We start from the raw sequence: 14919 nt of genomic DNA, 5'->3' as shown, positions 1-14919 counted from the left end.
TTATAACATTATCTTTGCTTCAATTCCTCTATGAGGGAAAGCCCACTACCTTTTTTCCAATGTTGGGAAGTTTTTAATTCAAGCTTAAATCTGCCTTTCTGAAATTTACATTTATTCCTCCTAATTCTTGCCCTAGAAACAAATAAAATGTCATTCTTTTCATAGCCTGTCAGTACCTGAAGAAAATTTCCAATCTCTTTTGAGTTTTCTCCAGACTAAAGATCTCCTTTTTCTTCCACTATGTTCAATAAGCAGAATTTTGGATCAGTTCAATATCCTTATTGCCCTCTGGACAATCTGCATATCAATCTCTTCTCTAAAGCATGACCTCGGTGTCATTTAAAATTACAATAGTTTTTGAGAGATGTTATATCACTTTGTTGATTCATGTTGACTAAAACCTCCTGATATTTTGCAGGGAACTTCAGTCTAGCCACTTATCCAGCAATTTGGACTTGAAAATTAGATTTCTAACTCTAATGCAAAACTTCACATTTATCTCTGTTAAATTTTCCCTTATTATATTTGCCTTAGTATTATAGCCCTAAATATCTTTTTGTATCTTTTTTTTTAACTGTGACAATTGGGGTAAAGTGACTTGCCCAGGGTCACAGCTAGGTAGTATTAACTGTCATTTGAACTCAGGTCCTCCTGACTTAAGGGTTGGTGTTTTATACACTGGGAAATCTACCTGCCCCTGTACTTTTTATTTAGAATCAAATTGTTGACTATTCTCCTTAACTTGGTATCATTTGCAAGAATGATAAGTATTTCATTTATTTGCTCAAGTCAATGCTTAGCACAATCCCTATCACCAGGCAAATAGCAAACATATGTTTAACTGATTTGAATTCATTACTACAAATATTAAACTTCGTAAGACCAAGTACAAGACTTCTACACCACTCTACAAAAGACTTCAGCCAAAGTAACTTTTCATCATATCCACAAAGAAAACACAAATAAGCTTTAAAAAAAAAAAAAAAACACCTTATCTGATAAAGACCTCATTTCCAAAATATATAGAGAATTGACTCTAATTTATAAGAAATCAAGCCATTCTCCAATTGATAAATGGTCAAAAGATATGAACAATTTTCAGATGATGAAATTGAAACTATTTCCACTCATATGAAAGAGTGTTCCAAATCACTATTGATCAGAGAAATGCAAATTAAGACAACTCTGAGATACCACTACACACCTGTCAGATTAGCTAAGATGACAGAAAAAAAATAATGATGAATGTTGGAGGGGATGTGGGAAAACTGGGACACTGATGCATTGTTGGTGGAGTTGTGAACGAATCTAACCATTCTGGAGAGCAATCTGGAATTATGACCAAAAAGTTATCACACTGTGCATACCCTTTGATCCAGCAGTGCTACTACTGGGCTTATACCCCAAAGAGATACTGAAGAAGGGAAAGGGACCTGTATGTGCCAAAATGTTTGTGGCAGCCCTGTTTGTAGTGGCTAGAAACTGAAAATTGAATGGATGCCCAGCAATTGGAGAATGGTTGGAATGCTATGGATTATTATTGTTCTGTAAGATGAATACAGAGAGGCTTGGAGAGATTTACATGAACTGATACTAAGTAAAATCAGCAGGACCAGGAGATCATTATATACTTCAACAATAATACTGTATGAGGATGTATTCTCATGGAAGTGGATTTCTTTGATCAATGATGGACAGAAGCAGTTACACCCAAAGAAGGAACACTGGGAAATGAATGTAAACTGTTTGCATTTTTGTTTTTCTTCCTGGGTTATTTCTGCCTTCTGAATCCAATTCTCCCTGTTCAAAAAGAGAACTGTTCAGTTCTGCACACATATATTGTATCTAGGATATACTGTGGCATATTTAACATATTTAACAAGGACTGATTGCCATCTGGGGGAGAGGGTTATATGTTTTTAATCTCTTCATATATTCCTTTTATCCATTTAGGTGATCTCTTATATACTGTTATACAAATACTTTTATTTCTGCCTTTATTGATCTTTACCCAAAACATGCTAATACTCATGCTTCCTCTTCTATTTCCCTTTCCTGTGTCTCCTCATGTAGTATATCTTTTTCATATACAATGCTTCTCCACCCTTTTACTTCTTATAAATCCATACAATAATTGATCCCACTTCACTAAATCTCAGTGATTCCCATGAATCAAATGTATTTTTTTGCATTAGGATCTGTAGCTCAATTTGCTTATTGCTCAGACTTGTGCTTTTATGTATAGATACCTGGGACCTTAGGTTTCACTGATGGCACTTTTTTTTTTTGTATTTTGTCCCCCGTGAATTTCTGGGTCTCTTTATTGAGGTTTTTTTTCTTCCTTCATAGTGGTTCCTCTCTATGATGACTAGCATAGTAGCTATAAAGTCATTTTTCCCCATCCATATTCCTTTTTAAATTTAAATTCCCTTTTACTAGTTTTGCAATACTTTACTAAGCATATTTTAATCATCACTCCCTAAGTATACTCCATCCCTGACCAGGAATCTATCATTTCTATATTTAGATGAAGGTTTAAAAAAACCCAAATTCCAGATGAAAAAAAATTTATAGAAGAATTCACAAAAAAATCTTAAAATAAAATGAGATTGATGAAAAAGAACATTCCAAGAAAAATAAGACTATGAAAAGAAAGTCAACCAACTAGAAAAGAAGAGCCAGACTCTTCAAACATTGAGAGGATTCAAACCAGTTCCATTTGTGCAGTGATGAAGAGCGCCATCTACACACAGAAAAAGAACCATGGGAACAGAGTGTGGAACACAACATAGCATTCTTACTCTCTCTGTTGTTATTTGCTTGCATTTTGTTTTCTTTCTCAGTTTTTCTTTTTCTTCTTTCTTGATATGATTTTTCTTGTGCAACAATATATGTATACATATATTGGATCTAACATGTATTTCAACAAATTTAACATTTATTGGACTACCTGCCAGATAGGGGAAGGGATGAGGGTAAGGAGGGGAAAATTTAAAACAAAAGGTTATGCAAGAGTCAATGTTGGAAAAATTACCCATGTATATGCTTTGTTAATAAAAAGCTTTAATTAAAAAAAAAAGAAAAAGAAAAGAAGAGCCAGAATCTTAAAGAAGAAAATGATTCCTTGAAAACTAAAATTGGGCAAGAGAAAACCAGTAAAGTAATAAGAGAAAAAAAATAATAAAACAAAATATAAAGAATGAAAAAACAGAAGAGAATGTGAGACATCTCATAAAAACAATGATCTGGAAAACAGATGAAGAGAAAACTTAAGAATAATCAGACTACCTGAAAGCCACCAAAAAAAAAAAAAAAAAGAATTCTGATATTAAATAAAATTGTCCTGAAGTGTTATAACAAAATGGGAAAATAGAAATAGGAAAAAAATTCAACCCCCAGGTTGAGGAGAAAACATTACAAGTAACAAGAAAAAAACAATTCATATATAAAGAGGCAACATTAGAAGACCTAGCAGTAGGTATACTAAAAGATCAAAGACTTGAAACATTGTATATTGAACAACAAAAGACCTGAGGTTGTAGCCAAAAAAAAAATCATACTCAGAAGCATAATCTAGAACAACAACAGAAAAAAAAAAAAGAAAGAAAAGAAAAAGAAAAAGAAAAAAAAATTGAACATTCAATGAATTGCCCTGCTTTCAGAATTTTGTTGCAAAAAGATCTGAACTTAATAAAAAAAAATTGACATATAAGATCAAAGAGAAATATAAGGTAAACAAAAGGAACTCAATATGAACAAACTGTTTATGCTAAATGTAAACCATATGTCTAAGATTGTCATGGGTAATTGGGTAGTTCAAAAGAAAAACTAAAGTAGAGCTGAGTATAATGTGATTCTAAAAATCAAAAAGTAATTATTGTACTCAAAGTTTGAGAGGAAGAGCTGTCACAGAAGAATTAGATGGGGGAGGAAGGCTGATAGTTCTGGAAGCCTACTCTTACTGGGAATAAATTGAAGAGAGACAGATATGTGTGTGTTGTGTGTGTATAAAAATATTCTAAATTTAAAAATAACAAGGTAAAGGGAAAGTGAGGAGAAGTTAAATGAGGGATTTTTAGAGGGAATCAGATCTATGTTAAAGAAATAATCATATATACATTTAGAAGGGAATAAAACTCTTCTGAATTAAAAAAGAAATAAGAGACTGAAGGAATAGGATAAGGGGTGGCAGTATAGAACAGTATGTAGATTAATAGGAATGTGGTAAAGAGAGAGGGGAAAAAATGAAGGGAGAAGTTTAAGGATAGATCCTTGGAAGGGGAAGGGGAAGTAACAGAAGGCAAGGTAACAGATAGAGGAGAGAGGAAGAATAGGAAATAAGAAACACACAAACATAATAATAAAGGTCAAGAGTAGAATTTACTTGGTAAGAAAAAAAAGCAAGGATAGTAATCATTGACTTTAAAGTTAAAATTAAAATAGATTTAATTAAAAGAGAAAAATAGAGAAATGACACTGTCAGCCATATTAATCAACATCATTTTAGATTTTTAAATGATCAGACAGTGTAAGTTTGGTATAGAAAATGATGAGTTAGTGGATTTAGAAAAATATAAAAGACTTAGACTTACAGAGAAAGATGTTTTCCACCTTCAAAGAGAGAACAAGTAAGCATAGTACAGTCTTAGATTGATGTATATAAATATATGTGTGTATTTGTGTGTGTGTGAAAATAGATATTTATGTATATTATATATAAACATGTGTGTTGGTGGGGATGTGTATATGTATGTATGTGTGTTGGCCACAACATTTACATACATATATATATATATCTTCATGCTTGATTGTAGTCTTCTCAGGGGAGGGAGAGAAAAGGAGAGAAAAAGAATAAAGCAAAAACCGCACAGAAGAGAACAAAAGAAAATCTACAAGGAAGCAAAGAAAAGCTGAACAGCTCTGGACGCAATGTGTAGTAGTTATTATATAAGCTTTTTTGAAATGGAAATGTTTTGTTTTATATTTTGAATTCTCTTATGTTCTGCTGTGTATATAGCAATATTTTTTTCTTTTTCTATTTTGTATTCAAGTTTAAATAAAGTATAAAAATGAAAACAAATTCAAATTCCATTTTCAGACATGATCTTATTAAAACCTGTTTACTATTGATCTCTTTTTAAAAATTTTTAAATTTTTAAAATTATTTTGTTTCTGCATCATAATTTATGCTTTTCCCCCTGTCTTCCTCAGGGCAACATCATATAATACACTGACTTCATTTAAGAATATATGCAATGTTTCTTATCTAGAGTTTTCCAATGAAGGATGGGTGGTGCATTTCTTCCTATTTTTCTCTTGGACCAAATGTGGCCATTATAAGCATGAAGTTTTCAGTTTTGTTTTGTTGCTTTTTATTAAAATCAACTTTCAAATAATCCTTCTGCCTCCTGTTTTCTTGGCTCTGCATACTTCACTACATCAATTAATACAAATTTTCCTATGTTTCTTTGAATTTTTAATTTTCAATATTTCTTTAAAATTCCTTCTTCTATAGCTTTATCTCTCAATTACCAGTAAAGATGAGGGAATTGTGCCTAAAGGTTTGTTTCTTGTCCATGATTTCTTCCTCAAACTTTTCAATTTTTATCATTGGGGAGGAAAGGGGAGGGAGTGTTGCTTCTAAAAGTACTATGTGTGTCCTGATCGATCACTGAACTTGAAAAGTAGTCATCAGGTTTACCAAGCAAATGTAGTTTTCTTGTTTTAATACAATCATTTAAAAGGACAAAACAACAAGAAGAACATACATTAAAGTTGTATAGTCAAAAACAATGCAAAAAATAGAAAGAAAATGATCAAAAGACCACACAAAAATGCAAAGTTAAGCAATTAAAGAAAAAAGAGTCATAGAGTATATCTTTTTATTAACTAATAATAAGTAAATATTAATTAATTAATTGAATAATAATTGATAATAATAAATTAATTAATAATAAATGATGATAATAAATAATAAATTTAGCCAAAGTGCAATAAAGGAATTGAGAGGAATATAATATTAGGTGGTCTTAAAATAAGCTAATACTATGAAAAATTAGAATTAGAAAATCTCTTTTGAGAAACAAAAGGAAATAATCCCCTGGGGAACTAACAAAAGTATGTAGAATTCCAGGCTATAGTCTACAAAGACCAAAGTTCAAGTTCCCTATCTTCTTCTTTTTTTTTTTTTTTTTCCAGACCATGGGGTTAAGTGACTTGCCCACAGTCACACAGTATTAAGTGTCTGAGGCCGCATTTTAACTCAGATCCTGCTGGCTTCAGAGCCGGAACTCTATCCACTACGGAATCTAGCTTCCCCAAATTCCCTACCTTTCAAGTGCAAACTGTGTGATTAAGCAAATCACATAACCTTTCAGTGACCCTTCTTAACCCCATTCCCACCCTCCCTAATCCCCACCATCCTTAACACGCCAGTTCCCTAAATTGATATTATCTTGCTGATTTACATTGATAAAGGAAGTTTCCTCGCCCTTATTCTCCTTAAACCAGTGAAATTCGAAATCTAGTCAAAACAATAACAATCCCTACAATAGCATCAGTCACAGAGAAACCAGCATCAAACTTCATGGAATTATTTTTCAAAAGATAAAGCTATGTTCTTATCAATTTTGGGTTCTCTTTTTTACAAATTAAATACTGCCTTTTTATAAAAGTGAACTCTATACTTTTAATTTCTAAACACATTTCTCTAAAAAGGAATTAAGTGATTACTCCAATTCCTATAAAAGTTGTCATCAGCATTATTCAATAGGATTCTAACAGCAATCCCAATACAAGTCAACAAATAAACAGATATTTATTAAGTGCTTTTGTGTCAAAACATTGTGCTAATAAACAATGCGATGAAACATGATATAAGTGAATTAATATCTTTCCCCAAAAAAATTTTTTTCAAAATTTCTCTAGAAGTACCTTATATAAAATGTGAAAGGTGAAAGATATTGAATATTTTTGAAGTTACTAGAGAAAAAAGCTAAAATTCACAAAAACTAAAAATTCATAATTTCCCAAATGTCAAAATTTGAACCTCCTTTCCAGACGCTCAGATCTGACCTCTTTATTTTGGTTTCTGTCCCGCTTGGAAGAACATGGAGAGAAATTCGGAATGAAAGTTATCGTTCTTTTCTTCCCAGTCTACAATGCATACCTTCCATCTCTGTAGCTGAGAATACAAACTAATCCCAACTATTCTGGAGTACAACAGCATAGGATTTTTCTGGCCCGTACACACAGATGTGTAAAATACTTCATAGCTACATACAATAGCAACCTCAGCCTTGACACTAAGCAGATCTTTTTTGATCAGATAATGTGAACAGCCGTTTACATCTACCAGAGAAAACCCCTTCCCCACCGCTTCCCCTGCTCCAGTCATTTCAGATAACTCTTTAAGGTATTTGTCCATTGTCTACTAAAAGATGATCCTGATAGCAGTGAAAATGGCAGAGAAAGGGAGGAGACCTCCCCATGGTCCTTCATCAACACCAGCAGTACCCGCTTCAGTTCGTCAGCTTGTTCGAAGGTTTTGGCAGCACTGGTCTTGGCCGTGTATAATCCCACATGGAAATTGGCTACTTCCACCTTCGGTAGCATTTCATAAATCAATTAATTGTCGAAGCTGGAATCAGAAACGACATTCCAATTGCAATCACGTGGCCAGTAGTCACAGACTACTGATCAAGCTTGGTCACTGAAGCTCTTCCCGAGCTGACTCCAATACGAGGCAGTAGCACTACAGGATTGTTTTTCTTCTCCAGTACAAATACTTAAAGGCTGCCGAACAACTTCAACTCATTGCAGTCCTGGGGCTAGCTACAAGATGCACTACCGTACTCTCCGAGTAGTCAGAAAAGTAAACTCTTCGTTTTTCCATGCAACACTCCACCAGTAAGACATAAACGAGGTCTACTGCTCATCCTAGTCCGATGCTGACACAATAAATATGTGACATGCTCTAGGGTTGTTCCACAAACACCAGGTACATGGGTCGAAAGAAAATCAGGTTATAGTTCAAGTCTTCCCATATCTACGAACATATTGACCTTGACCCACCGTCCTTCGAGATCTCAGCCTGTGAGCTGTCGAGATCTATGGGACCCAGAGGAACTTTGTAATTCCTAAAGGTGAGAATCTTAGCAAGGGATCAAACATGTCTATGAGGACAATAACTGTCCCTGGCTGAGCATCCTCTGAGATTGGAAAAGATAGCAATGTCAAATCAAATTCAGAGGTGATGTTATTAATATCTTTCATTTTCACTGGTATTGGCATTGGCAACTCTCTCAAAGGAATTTCATGTGCTTGTAGTTTAGGAATTTTGGAATTTGGAATTTAAGGGGGAAGCTTGAAGATTTATTTAACATGAATTCAACTAATAAATTTACTTCCACAATTCCTATATAGAGGAAGGAGGGGCCGGGAGAGGAAGGGAGGGAAGGAGAGCCAAACTCAAGTAAAGGAAGGATTCAAGTCCTGCTTCTGAAATGGCTGTGTAACCCTGGGCAAGCCACTTAACATCTCCAAGACTATAAATGGCATAGAAAGTGTCACAAGTAGTGGCACCTAGAAACACCTTTTATTAATGAAATTACAGATCCAGTTCCTTCTCTATATTTAGTTTATACATCCAAGGAAGAAAATGTAGTCAATACTTAGTTTTGATGTCAACATGCAATTTTTTTCCCCCAGCACCAGCACTCAATGCATCCTCTAATGGAAATCAAAAGCCTGACAACTTAGAATCTACAAGAAAAAGTTTTGTTTCTGTTGTGGAGAATACAATAGGTTGTTATTAACTTCTATAATTTCCATCTTTATATGGAATACCTATTGAGGTTTATGCATACATTTTTTGTGCACTTACCAGGATATCCCCTTGGATAACACAAGGAACAGTCACCATATCAGATCCCCAACCTTCAGATTCAAGTCCTAGGATATTCTTCCCACAAACATACAATGTTTTGCTTTCTCTGGCACAGAACAATGAACCTGGATGTTCCCATCTTCCAGGTTGTGAATAGCAGAAATCAAAGCAATAGCTGCTTTGCTCTGAGACTACCTACCAGGAACCCCACTCCCTCCTTCCTAAACTAAGTGATCAATCCCTAAAATCATACTTGATTAACTATGGATCCATAACAGGTTTGAAATTTGAAATCTATACCTGGGATGCTTTTGAAATTCAGTTTAAAAAAAAATTAATCATTTTCTAAGTGGATAAGGACCTCAAGTGAGTGCTTTTAATCAAAAGCATAAATTTTCTTATCTAAAAATGCTATTTTCTTATTACTTGTCTTTTAATCTCTAAACTTAAACATTATTACCATGAATCAAATCCACAAAATACTTTTTTCTTACCATTTTCAATATTACCCTTTTAAAAAAAAATTTTTGTTGGTAAGGTAAGCTACTAAGTGTTAAGTGACTGAGGCTCAATTCGAACTCAGGTCTTTTGACTTCAGAGTCAGTATTCTATCCACTTCACCATGTAGCTGTCCTTTCATACTACCTTTAATTACAATAATAATGGTTCAGAAATCAGAAAAGAAGGAAAACTAAAATGTTATCATATGATTTCCTTTAAGAAAATTAGGGTAGGAACTTTTGAAAATTTTCCATTTCATCTTTATGACCTAATAATCAAATCTAATGATTTAATGAAAAGAAAGTTGTTTTTAAACATCTGACTTCTATATCATCTTTCCTTTGACCTACTGACCTGTATAACAACAACAATATATGCAGATGCTTTTAAAGGCAAGTTAAATATTGCTCACATTAAATAGCAAGAACAATTTTACCCGTAGTAAATTAAGAAATTTCACTGTGAACAACAAAAAACATGAGAAGCTTTTTATATGTACTTTTTTATAACATTTTTTTTCAAGGAAAAAACATTTAAAAATTATTCAGTCTTTTCCATTATTCCCTTCCCAAATGAGCATTTTAATCACTTGAAAAACAGAATTACATATCTACATAGTCTAGCAAAACAAATATTTATATTAACTATGTCTGAAAATGTACATATGTACATTTTAAGTTCATTGTCTCTTTGTTAGGAGATAAATGACTCATTCACAGTCATTCTTTTGAACACCTAGTTTATCATTGCTTTGATTAGAGCTCTCAAATTTCTGAAAACTGTTTTTTCTATAACTTTGTTATCATATTAGTTGTTCTAATTCTATCAGTTCATAGAGGCCTTTTCAGTTTCAACTGAAATTATCATTTTCACAATTTCTTGTGGTATAATATTCCATTACATTTATATGTTATAATTAGGATTTCCATTCCCCAATATAAGTTCCCTTGTTTCCAATTTTTGATTACTACAAAAAGAAGTATTATACATATGTTTGTACTTATAGATCCTTTCCCCCTTTTTTGGTTCTCTTTGGAGCATAGGCTTAGTAATGTTGTACATAGATTTAAAAGGGATACACAGTTTGATACTTTTTAGATAAAATTCAAAACTGCTTTCCAGAATGTCTGGATTAGTTAATAGCATACTTGTATAAGTATAAAACAGTATACTTGTTTTCTCACAATCTCCCTAGAATTTGTCATTTTCCTCTTTTGTTATCCTTGTCTGTTTTATAAGTATGAGGCACAACCTCAGGGTACATTTCTCTAAACATTAGTGATTTAGAGCTTTTTTCATATGATTTCTGATCTTTAAATTTTTTCTGTTTATATTCTTGGACTGTCTATTGAGGAATGGCTCTTACTGTTATAAATCTGAATTTTTTTTTACAGATCTTAGAAATGGAACTCTTATCAGAGAAATTTTTTATAAAGAATTTTCATCCACTTACTTCCCTTCTAAATTTTGTTACAGTGGATTTGTGCAAAAACTTTTTTTTTATAAATGAATGTCATTATTTTTCATAGGTCTCCAAAATATTTGATAATGTCTGAGACCAGATTTGAACTCAGGTCTTAACTCCAAGCTCAGCATTCTATCTACTATAATTACCTAGATGTTTCTTATTTGTAATGCTTTTGAAACATGGTTTAAAAAGTCTTTGAAAGTCAAAATTCACAGTCATGGCTTTCCTTTGTTTTGCAAGTAATCACTCAATCTGTAAACATTAAACATTAGTAAGCAGGAAGGTAAGGTTCAGTATCTTAAGATCTGAATGGTATATCTATCTACTTCACCATATAGCTGTCCTTTCAATACTACTGATGTGATATGAGGATGATATTTAGGCTATTTCCATTCTGCATAAAATCACATGATAATCAACTGAGAATGATGGTTTAAAAATTTAATTCTAAGTGTTCTTAAAGGAATAACTAGAAAGTGAATAAATCATGTCATTTAATTCAGCACCTAGAACTATATCTAGCAAAGTAAAATAACATGGTTGAAGTAATTACTACAGGTCTAATCTTGTCATCCTCTGCTTGGTGGTCTGGTAAATCTAGTGTAAACTACTAGTGGTTACTGGTGGTAAACTACAGTAGTTTCCTATTACTTCCAGGATCAACATAAAATCTTCAATTTTAACTTTAAAGTTTCATACAATCTGGATTCATTTCTTTCTAGTCTCCTTACACTCTATTCTCTTCCATGCACACTAAATTTCAGCTTCTAAATTACCTGATGTTCTTTAAACATTGTTACATCTTTGTCTTCCTTCCTTTGCCTGGAATGTTCCTCTTCATCTTTTCCTTCATGAAGCAGCTCAAATGTCACCTTCTGCAGGAGGTATTACTAATTCACCACCATCATCTCATTTAGTAATTGCTTAATAAATGTTTGTTGGTTGATTGATTACAATCTTGGATGGTTTATTCTTTAATGTTTTTAAGTTCAGCTGTGTGGTGCAATTCACCAGTTAATTTTTTGAGATCTTTGCTGATACAGTTCTATAGAATCTATATCCAGATTTCTATGTAGTTGACTATCAAATTCACTATTTACCAGATTCAATTATATTACAAATGCAATATTAATATAAAATGGATCCTTTCTTTAAATTGAAAGAATTTCTCAAATCAAGGTGAATCATTGAAGTAATACCTTCATACAGGAAAGTGGTAGATCCACTTTAAAAATGAATGAAATATCATGAACTTGATATATGTTAACTTGCAAAAATTAAAAGTAGTCAAATGGGAAAAAAATCAATTAAGCCCCTTATCAACCAATTTGACAAATTAAATCAGATTTTATCTAATTTTTATTTAGATAAAAACATTTTTGACAAATCAGTTTTAATAAAGTTGTAGTACTTTTCAATGTTTAACAAATAATTTTAATTGAGCCAATTTTTGTGTCTTATAGACAAAATGTGAATAATTGATGAAATCTGTAGACTTATTTTTCTTACATTTATAAGCTCCTCTTTCATCTCATATTGTTTGACTGTATAGTCTATTTTCCTTTACAGCACACTTCTAAATATTTTCAGGAAAATTCTAACCTAGTTGTTCTCTTTTCTCTCCACACAGTGTCCAGTAGCTAGACAATAATAATATGGACCAGAAATTCAGAGATAATTACAATCTTGTATTTCCTTTACTTCCCGTTTTTCCTGTTGATGATCTATGGGAAGAAGAATCTTTCACTCTCAGATTTTTCCAACCTCTATGGTGTACTGTCATTACTTTAATAAATATGGATGAAGTGTTCATATTTAGGAACTATCAATGTTCACTCCTTACATTAGCTATATCTCTCTTAAGTCTATTTCTTCCCAATAAATACATCATGAAAATATTACTGTTTGAGATGTTTTTCTTCTTATTTATCATGCACTGAGGACTGTACCAAAACTCTTTATGTCTAGAATGTTTTACAATTATAATCTTTTACCAAGAGATTTATTTTCTAAACAAATTGCTAATCAATCCACTAATTCCTCCCCCAAAAAAATCAAAAGAAAAAAAGATATTTCCCTTAAAAAATCAGATGTTCCATTTCTTTCAATCTCAGAATATCATTTTCCTTTGAATCACAGTATTTAATCATAATTTCTTTAATCTATAAATTCAAGTCCCCAGATTTTATCACCATAATGCCCCCCAAAATAAACAAAGTTGGCATAGTTTTGATTGAATTGTGTAAGTTTAAATGAATTTTATATAATTTCAAAATCTTAGAGGGTATACTCCTATCTTCTCTCTAGATAAAAATGATGTCATCTACAAAATGTTCTTCTTTCTTAATTTCTCACTCAATTGACAGGAAAGTTTATAAGTCAATGTGCTGGTCTTTACCCAGTAATCTATACCTTCTCAAAACCCTTATTACCTTTACTCAATTTAATCAGTCAATTGCCATGTAATCATATGCTGCCTTGTAATATCTTCTATGGGTCTCTCCAATAAGTGGCTTAGCTTGTCCCATAAAGAGATCCAACGTTGGATCTTTAAACTTCCTATTTAATTTCACAATACCCTAGCATAGTGATCCATATATATCTTTTGAAGAAAAGGATTTGTTCCCTAAAGCTCAAACAAGGCCCTGGGGCTTCAAAGGTCTTCAAGATAAAAATTAAACAGCTTCTTTGAGATTTCTATCTTAGGTCTCCATTTAACTGTGGATTGTCATAGCCTTCAACAGAAACTGCTTGCATGGAAATCCTTTTGAGTGTATGACTCTCCTCTACACACCACAGGGTACAAAGTCTCTATGTAAAAAGCCATTTGAGTTATCTTTTTGATGACAAAAATGTTAAAGAATGAGAAGTCCCTTCTTTTCTTGGATGGGGAGGGATTGGAGGATGTACTTTTTAAGAAACATTTTTGTGTTAGGGGTTATGCACAAAATGAATTGTTTTCTAAAGAGGAAAGCAGAGTTATTTTTAAATGGAGAAGGATCTGCTCAGCCCATTTTTTCATACCACTTTGAAGATAGAGAAAAGAGAAATACTGTGGTCACAGTATTTGAAAAGACACATTAAGGTGTCCCCTAAAACCTCAATCTATTTAGTTTCTTTCTGATTCTCTGTTTGTAATTAAGAATTGTCATTTGTACAAGGACACTTCAGATTTATAATGGCATGCAGTATTATGATGGAATTGTCTGTAAATCAAGTCAATCTTTCCTTGTTTTCTCTTAATCCACTTCCTTCCCTTTGATATTATCTCCAATTTCTTCTGTACATGTTATGTATATATAATCGTTTGCATTGTTTTCTACTAAACTGGGAGATCTTTAAAAGCAGGAATGAGTTTCGTCCGTCTTTATATCCTTGGCGCCTGGTATAGCGCCTGGCCCAAAACAGAGGTTAAATAAATGTGTTGAATGGCTATTGTTGATAGACAAATTGGCATTTGATTCGTTGATGTTACAATCTTTTCCTCCTGGAACAGGTGAAAAAATTGTATAGCTGGAGATGGCTATTCTTTCTTCATCCTAGACTCCAGACACCTACAGACTGCTGATCTCTAGCTCTCACTACCAGTCCCCACTTTCTGATCCTATTTTCTCCTTTCTAGTTACCTTCACTCTTTCCCGCTTCACGCTCTGTGGTTTTATTTTTTTTCTCCTGGAGTTTCCCTAGGAAAAACATTTAAACAGCCAAATAAAGGAAGAGGAAAGGAAGAAGTAACTTATTCTTATAAACACAACGCAATTTCCGCGGCATTCCGGAAACTGAACCCTCTTCCGGTTCAGAAAGGAAATGACGAAAGTTGTTCCCAGGATTCCCTCCATGTCGGTCCTTTCTGAGTCTTTGGTACAGAGCTATTCTAGGTTAGGTATCTTCTCCACAGATCAAGCGGCCAGATATTTGGACCCGCATGATTCTGGTTTCGCTGAGAAATGCCTTAGAGGCAACACAAAACAGGCGGAATTTCTAAGGACCCTTCCGTTTTTTTACAGCTCTTCTGAGAAGATGGAGGACAGTCATTTCCAGGTCTCCGCCCTCTCCCCACCAG

General features: G+C 33.1%; 1 pseudogene; it reads right to left on the bottom strand.

The window, feature by feature from the left end:
- The window catches only part of LOC127546723 (protocadherin alpha-2-like), a 94783-nt pseudogene that overhangs the window by 10973 nt on the left and 68891 nt on the right, over positions 1-14919 (bottom strand).

The sequence above is a fragment of the Antechinus flavipes genome, chromosome 2 (genome assembly GCF_016432865.1).
Source record: "Antechinus flavipes isolate AdamAnt ecotype Samford, QLD, Australia chromosome 2, AdamAnt_v2, whole genome shotgun sequence".
Taxonomy (NCBI): domain Eukaryota; kingdom Metazoa; phylum Chordata; class Mammalia; order Dasyuromorphia; family Dasyuridae; genus Antechinus; species Antechinus flavipes.
This window is presented reverse-complemented; position numbering and strand designations above follow the sequence as displayed.